The following is a 16,783-nucleotide window of genomic DNA, read 5'->3' on the forward strand; positions in this document are numbered from 1 at the left end:
TCTATAGAGATAAAATTTTGACAAAATTTTCTTTAGAGATTTGACAAAATTTTCTATAGAGATAAAATTTTGACAAAATTTTCTATAGAGATAAAATTTTGACAAAATTTTCTATAGAGATAAAATTTTGACAAAATTTTCTATAGAAATAAAATGTTGACAAAATTTTCTATAGAAATAAAATTTTGGCAAAATTGTCTGTAGAAATATAATTTTACCAAAATTTTCTTTAGAAATAACATTTTGCTAAAATTTTCTTTCTAAGTAAAATTTTGACAAAATTTTCTGAAGAAATAAAATTTTTTAAAAAAGGTTTTTTTTTGCTTGGCTGTTTTTGGCAAAATTTTCTCCAAATTTCGGTAGATTATTTTTGGCTCGAGTGGAACTCAAATCGTGGAATCAGTCGAAAAGGGGGCCATATTAAAACATTGGTCGATACACACCGTATTCGTTATAGCTATTTGTGGACCTCAAATATTTTAATATCCAATTCCAGGGTAATAACATGAAAATTGCGGGTTTTAGAAGTCCTAGATTTCAAATCGGGAGATCGGTTTATCACCTTTACCAAACTATATAAAACCATGACCCAGTACACGCCCTATTCGTTATAACTACCTATTTGTCAAAATACATCTACATTTGCAATTTCAGGCAAATCGAATAATAAAATTTTCTACAGAAATAAAATGTTGGCTAAATTTTCTATAGAAATAAAATTTTGAAGAAAAAAATTATAGAAATAATTTGAAAAAATTTTCTATGGAAATAAAATTTTGAAAAAATTTTCTATAGAAATAAAATTTTGCTAACATTTTCTTTAGAAATAAAATTTTGACAAATTTTTCTGAAGAAATAAAATTTTACAAAATAGGTTTTTTGTTTGGTAGTTTTTTGGTAAAATTTTCTCCAAATTTCGGTAGATTAGTTTTGGCTCGAGTGGCCTACAAGTCCAAGAACTTAAATCGTGAAATCAGTCAAAACATGGACCGATACACACCGTATTCGCTATACCTATTTGTGGACCTCAAATATTTTTAAATATCCAATTCCAGGGTAATAAAATGAAAATTGCGGGTTTTAGAAGTCCTAGATTTCAAATCGGGAGATCAGTTTATCACTTTTACCAAAGTACACGCCCTATTCGTTATACCTATTTGTCAATTTCCGATAAATCGAATAATAATTAAGCAATCTAGAAATCCAACAGTTGGGTGATCAGCCTATTTGGGGGACCTAAAATATTTCTAGATTAAAAAATTCAGACGAAACGGATAGAAAGTGTGTCTCTGGATACTCACGCCACTCCTATTTGTCGACCTAAAATATTTCTAGATTTTTAAGTTCAGGCAAATCTGATACAAATTGCGGTATCTAGATACTCAAGATACCATGTCGGGGGTCGGTTTATGTGTGACTCTATCAAAACAGGGTCCGATACATCTATTTGTGGGTCCACAAAAATTCGTCGAAACTTCCAATTTCATGCAAATCGGATAAAATCTGTGAGGTGGTAGGGCTATATCTTCGATCTTGACCTGCTTGAAGATAAAAACTGAACTTGTGCCAAATTTCAGAACGATATCTCCATTATTAAAGATTGTAGCATGATTACAACATCGATCGATAGTCTTAGAATATCTCCCTAATCAAAACTATTGGGACTCTTTATAGACGGCATTCGATGTATTACATATGACAAATTTATGGTCGTGGGTATTGTGGCCGGCAATATTCAGCAGACGGACGGACGAACAGGCACCGTAAGAGTGAAGGAATCCCTATCTAATAATTCGATGGATTACAATGCGAATGAAAAGGTTAACATAGTTTGATGAAGAGCACCAAAATTATGCATAATAATTGGTGGATAAATTCCAATGAGATACTGAAATTATTATCTCACTTTTCCATATTAAAAATTTTATGATTATTTCGTCAAAAATTCTTTCGCATTTTTTTGCGAACCTACATAAGAGCATAGTCTTAAATTGATGTTATGCTGTAAAAATCAGTAACAGTTGTTTAACCATATATAACACTTTGGGTGCAATTTAAGAATAACAATGCCGCCAAAAAGGCGTAGTAGATTCACTCACATGGCAGCAAATGAAATAAGCGGTATGGCGTAATAAACAATGTGGCACAACGATGTTGACGCATAACTTAAACCTCATTTTCCATAACGAAAATACCAAAAGGCAGCATAACACCATTCACTCACTAGTGATGCCATGTAAGATACATACACTGAAAAAAAATATTGTCTTGAGTCCTTAAAATACGAATGCTTTTTTTTTCTTAGCATATAAGACGCATTTTTCTGATATATATTTTTTTTTTTTCTTTGTCCGAGAGACGATGAACTTTTCTCTAAAGTTGTTTTTTCCTTATAATTAAGTGATTAAAATTAAAAATGGGTACCTTTAAATGAAAGAAAATTTTGTTTGACTAAGGTCAACTTGTCTTTAATAATTGTGAAAAATTCTTAACAATTAAAGATTTTTTGTCTTCAAATTTGTTGTCTTTTTGCATCTTGACAACAAAGCAAAAAGCGTTTAAAAATAGGAGACGTTTTTCAACACTTTATTTTAAAGATGATTTGTACTTGAGACAAATTTCTACTTGAAGTCGAGACCTAATTTGAAAATTTAAGTTGTCGTTAACACGTTTTAAAGGACTTTAATTACACATGAAGAAAAAACAGAAAAAAATTAATAAATTAAAATTTGGTGCCTAGAATCAAGTACGCAAAACTTAAATTTAAAAGATAATTAAAAGTATCCTTACTTCAATTCTACGCTTCTTTGGCTCGGAATCAATACCACAATCATTAGTGTAAAGACAAAATCTTTGGAACCGGGCATGCTTTTTTCAGTTCAGAAACAAAATTTGTACAAATATCAAATGGAAACATCATTGACATACACCTAGAAAAAGAAAACCGTTTTGGAGGATGATTAGAGCAATCATTTAATATTCTGTGTTAAAAGTACTTTTTCTGATATCATTTAAAAAAACAAGTAAGGAAAGTCTAAAGTCGGGCGGGGCCGACTATAGTATACCCTGAACCACTTTGTAGATCTAAATTTTCGATACCATATCACATCCGTCAAATATGTTGGGAGCTATATATAAAGGTTTGTCCCAAATACATACATTTAAATAGCACTCGATCTGAACAGAATTTGATAGACTTCTACAAAATCTATAGACTCAAAATTTAAGTCGGCTAATGCACTAGGGTGGAACACAATTTTAGTAAAAAAAAATATGGGAAACGTTTAAATCTGAAGCAATTTTAAGGAAACTTCGAAAAAGTTTATTTATGATTTATCGCTCGATATACATGTATTAGAAGTTTAGGAAAATTAGAGTCATTTTTACAACTTTTCGACTAAGCAGTGGCGATTTTACAAGGAAAATGTTGGTATTTTGACCATTTTTGTCGAAATCAGAAAAACATATATATATGGAGCTATATTTAAATCTGAACCGATTTCAACCAAATTTGGCGCGCATAGCAACATTGCTAATTCTACTCCCTGTGCAAAATTTCAACTAAATCGGAGTTAAAAATTGGCCTCTGTGGTCATATGAGTGTAAATCGGGCGAAAGCTATATATGGGAGCTATATTTAAATCTGAACCGATTTCAACCAAATTTGGCGCGCATAGCAACATTGCTAATTCTACTCCCTGTGCAAAATTTCAACTAAATCGGAGTTAAAAATTGGCCTCTGTGGTCATATGAGTGTAAATCGGGCGAAAGCTATATATGGGAGCTATATCTAAATCTGAACCGATTTCAACCAAATTTGGCACGCATAGCTACAATGCTAATTCTACTCCCTGTGCAAAATTTCAACTAAATCGGAGAAAAAAATTGGCCTCTGTGGTCATATGGGTGTAAATCGGCCGAAAGTTATATATTGGAGCTATATCTAAATCTGAACCGATTTCAACCAAATTTTGCACGCATAGCTACAATGCTACTTCTACTCCCTGTGCAAAATTTCAACTAAATCGGAAAAAAATTAGCCTCTGTGGTCATATGAGTGTAAATCGGGCGAAAGCTATATATGGGAGCTATATCTAAATCTGAACCGATTTCAACCAAATTTGGCACGCATAGCTACAATGCTAATTCTACTCTCTGTGCAAAATTTCAACCAAATTGGGGTAAAACTCTGGCTTCTGGGACCGTATTAGTCCATATCGTGCGAAAGATATATATGGGAGCTATATCTAAATCTGAACCGATTTCAATAAAATTTGGCACACTTGACTACAGTACTAATTGTTCTTCTTGTGCAAAATTTTAAGCAAATTAGGTTAAAACTCTGGCTTCTGGGGCCATATAAGTCCATATCGGGCGAAATATATATATATATGGGAGCTATATCTAAATCTGAACCGATTTCTTTCAAAATCAATAGGGATCTATTCTGAGCCAAAACACATACTTGTGCCAAATTTGAAGTCGATTGGACTAAAACTGCGACCTAGACTTTGATTACAAAAATGTGTTCACGGACAGACGGACATCGCTATATCGACTCAAGAGCCCACCCTGAGCATTTTTGCCAAAGACACCATGTGTCTATCTCGTCTCCTTCTGGGTGTTGCAAACATATGCACTAACTTATAATACCCTGTTCCACAGTGTGGAGCAGGGTATAATTATCATCCAAACTGACAAAAATATTTACGTGATATTAAAGATTAGGAAACCTAAACTTTAGGATACGCAATTTACAAGGTATTAAGAACAAATTTCTTTAAAATTTTAATTTTATTTAATATAATGTTTATTATCTTTGCTTCAAAAAATTTGTTCATTAAATTTAGGACACAAATTTTGAAATTTTGGGTCCCTGCGTTAAAGCCGCATGTCTTTGCACTAAGACAAAATAAAGAAACACATTTTTGATTTAAAGAAATCGTCCTTAAATTAACTGAAAAATTGAATCCTTAAGATAAAAACGCTTCAAATATAGGCTAAGACTTATTTTTTACATCTTTGGGTATTTTTTTTTTTTGGATAAAGAAAATATGTTTTACTTTGAAGTATCCGTTATAATTTGTCTCCGGAGCCTCTTGGAGGAACAAAATTCATCCGATCCGGTTGAAATTTGGAACGTGGTGTTAGTATATGGCCGCTAATAACCATGTCAAATTTGATCCATATCGGTTTATAGTTATATATAGCCGATCCCCAATCACACAAAAATTCCCAGCAAAAACTCCTATTACCGGGTATGAGTACAAGTATGCCTGCGCCAAATTGGTAACAACTTCCTCGTACATATATCAGTAGTAATACTTTTACACGGGCATGACATTGGAGGAAAGTACTTCCGTGCAAGCATACCAGCAGTCGAAAAATAAGTACTTCTTCGCAAGCATACCAGCTCTCCAAAAATAATATCTGTACCACAAAGATACCCAAAAAGTGCGAACTCACCCCTGTTGTTTTGTTATCTAACACACTATACCACGCTCCACGACATGGATCTATTCAATGATGTTATTTTGTAATATAAATTATGTACAATACAACTTTAGAAAAAAAAGGTATATTTTATTGGCAATTTTTTTCTGAAATGTAATTTGGTATTACTTTTCGCTACTATTAACGGTGCCCACTGTAGAGCCGAACCCGGACCTCAAGATATGATTTTGATTACCGGTATTAATAGAAAGAATCACTTTTCGCCTACGCAGGTAAGTTATTATTTTTAAATCCCAGGTAATACTGCAAGTAGTAACTTTTTGATTACCGGTATTACTGAAAGAATCACTAGTGCTTACCCAGTTTTTGCTGGGATTGGTCCATATCGGTTCATAATCATGGTTTCCACTCGAGCCAAAAATAATCTACCAAAATTTTATTTCTATAGAAAATTTTGTCAAAATTTTATTTCTATAGAAAATTTTGTCAAAATTTTATTTTTATAGAAAATTTTGTCAAAATTTTATATATATAGAAAGTTTTTCAAAATTTTATTTCTATAGAAAATTTTGTCAAATTAAATTTCTATAGAAAATTTTGAAAAACTTTTATTTCTATTTTTTTTTGTCAAAATTTTATTTCTATAGAGAATGTTGTCAAAATTTTAATTCTATTGAAAATTTTGTCCAAATTTTACTTCTATAGAAAATGTTGTAAAAATTTTATTTTGTCAAAATTGTATTTCTATAGAAAATTTTGTCAACATTTTATTTCTATAGATAATTTTGTCAAACTTAATTATATACGTATTTAATCGGCCTTTTTTAGTGTAATATATACCCCGTATGGACTACCTTGCCATTTAGAAGACGGTGTTAGGAAGTTTTAACACGCAGAGAAGGAATATGATCACCTCAAACATGTTTCAAGAGCAAAATGTTATTTTTATATGGTGACCATGTAACATGTTTGTCACTAAAATGTTATATTCTCGTCAAATATAACCTGCGTGCCGAAATCAGATACATGATTTCCGAGAAAATAACATGGTTGCGAAAGCCATGTTACATGGTCACCACCCAAAAATAACATTTTGCTCTTAAAACATGTTTGAGGTGATCATATTCCTTCTGTGGGTGAAGATACCTTGCCATTGGCAAGTGTTACCGCAACCCAAGTAATTCGATTGTGGATGACAGTCTTCAGTAGAAGTTTCTACGCAATCCATGGTGGAGGGTACATAAGCTTCGGCCTGGCCGAACTTACGGCCATATATACTTGTTTACTTTGAAGTATCCGTTATAATTAGGATTTTTAAAATGAACTTTGTTTGTAGTTTTATTAATATACCTCGAAAAGAGAGTGAAAATTTGATAAATGAGATATGTATCCTAATTTTATTGATCATAGATTCAAAGCCAGATAGGTGGCTAAAAATGTCCTTATTTTAAAGAAGCCGCATCTTTGGCTCGGAATCGATAACAAAATCCGTAAGGGAAGGCCAAAATTTTTGTATCCAAGTAAACTGTTTTTGAGTGCAGAGCCATCAGCCAGCTCCCCATGAAGAATATAAACCTATACTTTTGTATGATATGATTAAATTTTAAGATATAAATCAAGGGTTTTTATTAAAAATTTACCAATGTAAGCCATATTTATATTACTTATTTATTTATTTTGTGTAAATGAATTTACAAAAATATAAAAAAAGCATTAAGGCTAGTTGATAGGATCTATGCCTACGTAAGCTTTTTTCGAAACCCTAATATTTGATTTCTTTTGATTTTTTGAGGCAGAATGTGACAGACTCCTGTCGACAAAAAATTCCCTAAATGTAGAACGTAACCTTTTATCTTCCCCTCAAGGAACTGTTATCCGCATATACAGTAGAACTCTGACTGTAATAGGGAACCCATAAATGTTTAAAAGGAGGGAGGCAAAACTTCAACTTGAGAAATCAACATTTCCATGAAAATCCTCGTAAAATTCAAATTTTTATATGAAAAACTTATTTTGACCATATCTCTTATCGCATATCTTAAAAATATGCGTTCTAGAGCGAAAGGGACGTTAATTCGTAATCACCCCTACAAATCAAAATTTCTTATGAAAATCCTCGAAATATTCAAATGTTTATATGAAAAACTTATTTTGGCCATATCTCCTTAAATAAGACGTTAATTAGTGGCCACCCCTAGAAATCCAAATTCCTATGAATATACTCGAAAAATTCAATTTTTTATATGAAAAACTTATTTTTGCCATATTTCCTTAAATATGCGTCCTAGAGCGAAAAGGACGTTAATTCGTAATCACCCCTACAAATCAAAATTTCTTATGAAAATCCTCGAAAAATTCAAATTTTCATATGAAAAACTTATTTTGGTCATATATTTTTAAATATCCATTTTAAAGCGAATTGGATGTTAATTCGTGCCTAGAAATCAAAATTTCCATGAAAATTCTCGAAAAATTCAAATTTTTATTTTGGCTATATCTCCTTAAATATGCTTCCTAGAGCGAAAAGGCCATTCAATCCATTTACAATATTGACTGATATTTAGCACAGGGCTGTGCTTGTTCTCCTGCCGAGCGGAAAATATGCTGAGGTTCTGCGAAATGGGAAAACTAATAACATTCAGAATCATCCTCATGGGGGATAGAAGAGTACTTGATCGATACAAGTCTCCCACACCCAGAGAAGGAATATGATCACTTCAAACTTGTTTCAAGAGCACCATGTTACTTTTTCACAGCGACCATGTAGCATTTTTGTCGCAAAAATTTTCTTTTCTCGTCAAACATAACATGCTTTCCGAAATCAGATAAATAATCTCCGAGAAAAGAACATGTTTTCGACAAACATGCTACATATTTTCCGTGAAAAAGTAACATTTTGCTCTTGGAACAGGGTTGGGGTTATCATATTCCTTCTCTGCGTGCAGAAGAACTTTTTCTCCTGTTTTCAGTACATTTCATTCTGAAAGCTTTTATAGCCTGAAACCTTTGCCTTCCTAGCCTAACGCGATTTACCAAAAAAAAAAGTTTGTGTCCCAAACGAAATGCAAATGAAAATTTTACCATGAAAAAAATTGTTCGCATTGGATCCCACTCAATTGTTGAACCGGTCGATCTGTCTAGAATTGAGCTTAAGTTCTCCGATTTGCTTCAAATTTTCAGGGAAGGTTGAATGTGGCATCAAACATTCGCTACTTTATTTTTCGATATTTGGTTGGGGAGGGGACGGGGAACTCTTCTCCGACTTTTTTAAAGTACAGTGTAAGAATTTAACCTCCACCTCCACCTTGCCCGACAATTTGAAAATTTTGAAATTATGTTTTCAAAACATAACTCCCATACTTCGATATCTGATGGGGATGGGGACGTCCCTTTTTTATAAGAATGGAGCAAAATCTAAACATATCCGATCTACTAATTCCCACAAGAATCGAGGGAGAAGGTGATAAAATTAATTCAGTGAACACGATTTGATATCTGGTCGAGGAAGGAGAACTCCTCCTCTTTGTAATATTGCAAAATCTAAACTTTTTCGAGTTACATGGGAGCCACCGTGGTGCAATGGTTAGCATGCCCGCCTTGCATACACAAGGTCGTGGGTTCGATTCCTGCTTCGACCGAACACCAAAAAGTTTTTCCGCGGTGGATTATCCCACCTCAGTAATACTGGTGACATTTCTGAGGGTTTCAAAACTTCTCTAAGTGGTTTCGCTGCAATATGGAACGCCGTTCGGATTCGGCTATAAAAAGGAGGTCCCTTGTCATTGAGCTTAACATGGAATCGGGCAGCAGCACTCAGTGATAAGAGAGAAGTTCACCAATGTGGTATCACAATGGACTGAATAGTCTAAGTGAGCCTGATACATCGGGCTGCCACCTAACCTAACCTAACCTAACCTACATGGAATTTGACAGGAGGGAGGTTATGAAATGAATATGGGGTTCGTGATTTTTCGATTGGAGAGGAAATAGTTCCTTGGTCCCTAAATGGGAATTCGGTATTTAATTTTTATACCCACCACACTTAAAAACAAGTATATACGGCCATAAGTTCGGCCAGGCCGAATCTTATGTAGCCTCCACCATGGATTGCGTACAAACTTCTACGAAAGACTGTCATCCACAATCGAATTACTTGGGTTGTCGTATTATCGCAACTTCTTAAAACTTCTTAACATCGTTTTCTAAATTGTGAGTTAGTCCATGGTCCACGTGGTATATATTAGACAAAAAAGGTATGTATAGGTAAGTCTACAAATAATTACGAATCGACATGGACTTTTGCACAGTACGTAGAGAGCCAGAATTGAAATATGGGGGTCGCTTATATGGGGGCTATATAGAATTATGAACTTGATATGGACCAATTTTTGTGTGATTCGGGATCGATTTATCTGAGGGCTATATATAACTATAGACCGATATAGACCTAGTTAGGCATGGTTGTTTACGGCCATATACTAGTACAATGTACCAAATTTCAACTGACTCGGATGAAATTTGCTACCTCCAAGAGGCTCCAAAACCAAATCTCGGGATCGGTTTATATGGGGGCTATATATGATTATGGACTGATATAGACCACTTTTGGCATGTTTGTTAAATATCATATACTGCCACCACGTACCAAATTTCAACCAGATCGGATGAATTTTGCTTCTCCAAAAGACACCGGAGGTCAAATCTGGGGACCGGTTTATATGGGGGCTATATATAATTATAGACTGATATGAACCAATTCCTGCATGGTTGGTAGATAGCATATACTAACATCACGTACCAAATGTCAACCGAATCGGATGAATTTTGCTCTTCCCAGAGGCTCCGGAGGTCAAATCTGGGGATCGGTATATATGGGGCCTATATATAATTCCTGACCGATTCCGACCAATTTTTGCATGGGTGTTTGAGGCCATATATTAACCCCACGTACCAAATTTCAATTGAATCAGATGAATTTTGGTCCTCCAAGGGGCTCCGGAGGTCAAATCTGGTGATCGGTTCATAAGGGGGCTATATATAATTATGAACCGATGTGGACCAATTTTTGCATGGTCATTAGAGACCATATACTTACACCATATACCAAATTTCAGCTGGATCGAATGAAATTTGCTTCTCTTAGAGGCCCCGCAAGCCAAATCGGAGGATCGATTTATATGGGGGCTATATATAATTATGGACCGATGTGGACCAATTTTTGCAAGGTTGTTAGAGACCATATACTAACACCATGTACAAAATTTCAGCCGGATCGGATGAAATTTGCTTCACTTAGAGCAATCGCAAGCCACATTTGGGTGTCCCAATTTGTATTCGATTTGTCTGACATTTCAAATCTAGAGATATTTTGGATTCATAAACAAGTGTGCGGAAGATGGTGTGTTTCTGTCCGTATAGCCCGATATCTTGATTTGACTTCTTGGGCTTCTAGAAACGGCAATGGTTGTCCGATTTGCCCGAAATTAAAAAGCTGGAGGTGGTTTAGGACCACACATAAGTGTGCCGAATATAGGGCGCATCGATCCACATTTCGATGAACCCCCAATATAGACCGATCTCCCGACTTGACTTCTTGGGTTTCTAGACTATAGGTGTGCGCGTGACACGAAATTGTCGATACACGCGTGATTCCCGCGTGAATCACATGCGTCGTGAACAAAATCTGAAGCAGCTCAGTCCCATTCACGCACATTCACTGAAGCAAATATGTCGTGCGTGAGAAATAAAATCGGTTCGTGAATGTGCGTGAATAAAATTTCTGCAAAATCACGCTCACGATAAAAAAAATCAAGATTTAATTCTTACTCATATCTTAGCAGCTGTCCAAATATTCTATTTATGAACTTTGTTTTCTTTGCTCATTCCCGACGGTTGGAAAGTCGTAAGTCTCGTGAATTTGTCGTGAGTCACGTGAATTGTCATGGATCGTGCGTGATCGTAAGTCTTTACAAGTAGTTCGTGTGTGAGTACTGGTTTTAATTCCGTGAATGTGTGAGTGGCTACCACACATATCGTGCGTGTGCTTGCGTGAATAAACATTTTGCTTCGTGAATGTGCGTGGTGTGCGCACCTCTATCTAGACACTGCATTTTTTCGATTTGCCAGAAATTCAAAATTTAAAGGTAGTTTAGGCCCGTAAGTAGGTGTGACGAATATGGTGTGAATCGGTCCATGTTTTGGTGTGGATCAGGGTTGGCCTGTCGCAAAGCGTGACTTTTGCGACATACGTTTACGACGGTATTATACGTATGTCGCAAAAGTCGTAAAACTAATATAAAAAACCTCATTTTGAAATTAATAAATTGTGAACATTTTTTAATTTAATTTAGTTGGGCTCCCCGATAAAAGGGATGAAAAATGCTTTATGTTATATGTATTTATTCAAAACTCTACTAGTTCTACATCTCTCATTCTCAACTTCAAACTATTCTTGGTTTGCGTCGTCCATAATGTCCACCTAAGCCTTAGTTGCATCAGCGAATGACTAGCTACAATTTTGAAAAATTTTAGTTAGTAAGGAAATTAGCTCTAATAAGCCAAAACGTGATTTTATAAAATTCTCTCTATAACAAAAATTCACTTTTGTCATGTTGTAATACTTCCTTCCACTTTCTGCAGAAATTTTGGAAAGAAAGGATAAGCGAATACCGACCGTGTCACGTTTACTGCACCATCAAGTAGTTCATTGTAATTTCGGCTTGGAGTCTCCAATTGAAATAACTCTATTCTCAAGTTTTTTAAACTCGTTAATAACTTTATGAACATTCTTGAGAATTTAAATTTCTTCGCACATATTATCATCTTGGATATCATTTGATGCCTAGCTGAAGGGACTGAAGTAGTTTGAGTTTGCGACGTTTGCTACTTTTCTTACATTTACGACGCGTATGTGACGTTTACAACATTACAACAGTTGCAAACCTAAAATAGCTTGATACAGACCATCTCTGGTGTGGATCCCATGTGCTAAGTCTCCCGATTTCCCTGTTGGTGTATATCATTGCTTGGTGGAGTATCTGTCCAATCAAATCCACCTGAAATTCTAATATTTTCAAGTAACCCGACAGAGAGTTTTCAAAGGATACAATTGTATTATTCGATTCATGGTGGCGGCTATTTAAGATTCGGCCCAGCCAGATTTTTTGAGAGAAAAATTTAAATTTACATGGAAGTAATAGATAACATAGAGGGTACACCGAAAAAAAAGTTTACTATTTTTTATGAAAAATGAACTAACCCATAGTAAGAATGACCATGATTTGGCGCCAAAGATTTTTTTCATCTAGATAAGTTCATGATTTTCTTATAAATTAGTTCATGTATTGCATCGTATTTTAGTTCATTATTACTATGCTGTGGGAAGAATATACTTAAACTCATTCAAAATATTCCTGCTATCCAGAAAAATGAACAATTTTTTGGGAAACCTGTATTAAGAAATTGGTTTGAAATAAACTGTTTGTCAGTATAATTTTCAAAAAAGTAGAGAAATTGAGGAATCAAAGGTACAACAAGCCTCTATACAACTAAGAAATTTTTCGTACAAAGCAAGTCAATTTTCTATAACCACCAGTATTTTATTTCAAAAAAATTTTATAATATTACACAAAACTATGGCTTATGATATACAACAAAGGAAATATTTTTATTCGTACGTTGGATGCAGTTACTTGTCGGTAGTTAGTAATTGCTTCTTCAAAAGAGTAATATTCTATGTTAATAGTACTAAAGTAATTAATTTAAATTTCCATGTTTTCTATCCATATGAAAGATATATGTGGCATAAGTTGCTATATTCAATTGAATTGTCCAATTTAATCGATTTTGGCTAACTTTTGTTGGGCGGATTTGTCTTTTAAACATCTGAAATTGCAAAGTTATACAAAATATAAGAAAAATATTATTAATTAATTAATTCTATCGTTCATATTGATTTTTAACTTACGGTTTTCAAGAGTATTTCTTAGAGCCAATAAGGATATCAGCTTAATTAGCATTAAAAGTAATAATATTCAAAAAATTACCATTACAAGACCTGTCTAACTGCAATTGAAAAAAATTATTTTTAATAAATTGAAATTTTGGTTTTATTAAAAACGGACAAAATACCGTTTATAGAAAAACTTACCACATTGAAAAATCCATCCTGTAGGTATTGGAATCATATCCATGGACTAATGGGACGTTTTTGAAATTATTCTCAGAATATATTTGAAATAAAAACCAGTAAGGAAAGTCTAAAGTCGGGCGGGGCCGACTATATTATACCCTGCACCACTTTGTAGATCTAAATTTTCGATACCATATCACATCCGTCAAATGTGTTGGGGGCTATATATAAAGGTTTGTCCCAAATACATACATTTAAATATCACACGATCTGGAAGAATTGGATAGACTTCTAAAAAATCTATAGACGCAAATTTAAGTCGGCTAATGCACTTGGGTGGAACACAATGTTAGTAAAAAAAAATATGGGAAACGTTTAAATCTGAAGCAATTTTAAGGAAATTTCGAAAAAGTTTATTTATGATTTATCGCTCGATATATATGTATTAGAAGTTTAGGAAAATTAGAGTCATTTTTACAACTTTTCGACTAAGCAGTGGCGATTTTACAAGGAAAATGTTGGTATTTTGACCATTTTTGTCGAAATCAGAAAAACATATATATGGGAGCTAAATCTAAATCTGAACCGATGTCAACCAAATTTGGCACGCATAGCTACAATGCTAATTCTACTCCCTCTGCAAAATTTCAACTAAATCGGAGTTAAAAATTGGCCTCTGTGGTCATATGAGTGTAAATCGGGCGAAAGCTATATATGGGAGATATATCTAAATCTGAACCGATTTCAACCAAATTTGGCACGCATAGCTACTATGCTAATTCTACTCTCTGTGCAAAATTTCAATTAAATCGGAGTAAAAGATTAGCCTCTGTGGTCATATGAGTGTAAATCGGGCGAAAGCTATATATGGGAGCTATATCTAAATCTGAACCGATTTCAACCAAATTTGGCACATATAGCTACAATGCTAATTCTACTCCCTGTGCAAAATTTCAATTAAATCGGAGCAAAAAATTGGCCTCTGTGGTCATTTGAGTGTAAATCGGGCGAAAGCTATATATGGGAGCTATATCTAAATCTGAACCGATTTCCACCAAATATGACACGCATAACTATAATGCTAATTCTACTCCCTGTGCAAAATTTCAACTAAATCGGAGCAAAAAATTGGCCTCTGTGGGCAAAGGAGTGTAAATCGGGCGAAAGCTATATATGGGAGCTATATCTAAATCTGAACCGATTTGGATGCTATTTTGCAAGTTTTTCGAGACTCATAAAATATTCGGATGTACGGAATTTGAGGAAGATCGGTTGATATACACGCCAATTATGACCAGATCGGTGAAAAATATATATGGCAGCTATATCTAAATCTGAACCGATTTTTTCCAAAATCAATAGGGATCGTCTTTGGGCCGAAACAGGACTCTATACCAAATTTTAGGACAATCGGACGAAAACTGCGAGCTGTACTTTGCACACAAAAATACATCAACAGACAGACAGACAGACGGACAGACAGACAGACAGACAGACGGACATCGCTAAATCGACTCAGAATTTAATTCTATGACGATCGGTATACTAAACGATGGGTCTCAGACTTTTCCTTCTTGGCGTTACATACAAATGCACAAACTTATTATACCCTGTACCACAGTAGTGGTGAAGGGTATAAATATTATAAAATTAGACATAATTTCCACTTGTCAGTATAGCATTTAGTATTTAAGTTGGACATTAAGTTCGAGTTTAGAGGCTAAAATCGCAATTTTCATGACAAGTTTTCTTTAATAATCCATTAAAAAAAATAATCTTTATAAAAAACTTGGTTTGGGCTATTCTCCATCAAGTTATATTTAAATTTGTATCGAAGACGTACAATTTTATAATTTTCTTAGTGATTTATTTTTAATTTTAGCGGCTAAACTCGAACTTAGTACTCACCTGTAGGAATTGCTGTAACATAAAAAAAATAGATTCCAAAAAATAGACTCCAACCTGTGATCCAGATGTGGAATAAATATAGATCATGCTATTACCACTCATGTTGTACATTTTTTATGTAAATCAATTAAAAATCCGCACTAATTTTAAACTATTAACAGAAATATACAGTTCCTTAATCTATTATTAGTTTTTTTTAATCAATGAAAAGCGTTTTTGATTTCTGTAACATCACATTCACTTCTCAGTTTCTAAAATGTTTCGAATAAATGTATCTTCATTAATAAACACCAATACCGCACGTACAATTTTGCAAAATTAAATCCACGTGTGCACTTCATAAATGCATCAACATAACTGAATGCAACAATAAAACTCAAAGACACAAATAGTCATAAAGAATACATAGGTGCCGTAAAGAAAAACAACTCCACACACACACACACGATCCCTTTCTGATCTATTGCAAGAAAACAACTCTCACCACAAAAGATACCAACAACACACAAGGAACATTCCATTGTCTCTAGAATCAAAACAACCAACAACAGCATAAATGACGCAATAACAAACACAAACAATCATACGAGATATACACAAAATGTCTCTAAAAACTCCCTCACATGATGCACTCACATTTTCCAGTAGCACGTTTATTGATTAGTTGGAATTCTATCTATAAGTTAAGGTTAATTATATACCAAATCTATGAGGAATCTATATAAAATTATATACACCCGTCAAGGATTATATTAACTACTTTTTATTCTACTTTATCTAAAATTTTCAATGTAAGTAAAAACACTCCAACATATAGTAAAAAGGGAAATAATCTGTAGGTAGCCATCGTACGAATCGGTAATGTCGTTAAGTTAATTTTTACTACAAAAATTTTTTTCCATACAAAATTTTTTCTTAGTAAATTGTCCACATTTCGTAGTATGATTTTTATATTGCCCATGTATATTTATAATAGAATCAACGATGCATTAACTACTGTGTTGGAAATTTATTTAAGGAAAAATCCTTCCCATTTCGTAGTTAGTGAACTAAAAAACATTTACTGAATTTTTATAAGTTTTCCTTTAGCTAAGTTAATTTTCGTTGTGGATACGAAAAATTAACTATATTAGAGTAAATTTGTTGAACTATGTGGAAGTTAAAATGGTCCTTAAATTTACAAGACACTTTTTTTTCTGTGTACTTCATTTCGCGGCATATGTTCGGGAAAGGCATCTTCTACTTGCCCGACGTTTTAAATTTGTTTTTTTTTAAGTAACTTTAAATATT

This window comes from Haematobia irritans, chromosome 1 (assembly GCF_050003625.1).
Source record: "Haematobia irritans isolate KBUSLIRL chromosome 1, ASM5000362v1, whole genome shotgun sequence".
NCBI classification, from domain to species: domain Eukaryota; kingdom Metazoa; phylum Arthropoda; class Insecta; order Diptera; family Muscidae; genus Haematobia; species Haematobia irritans.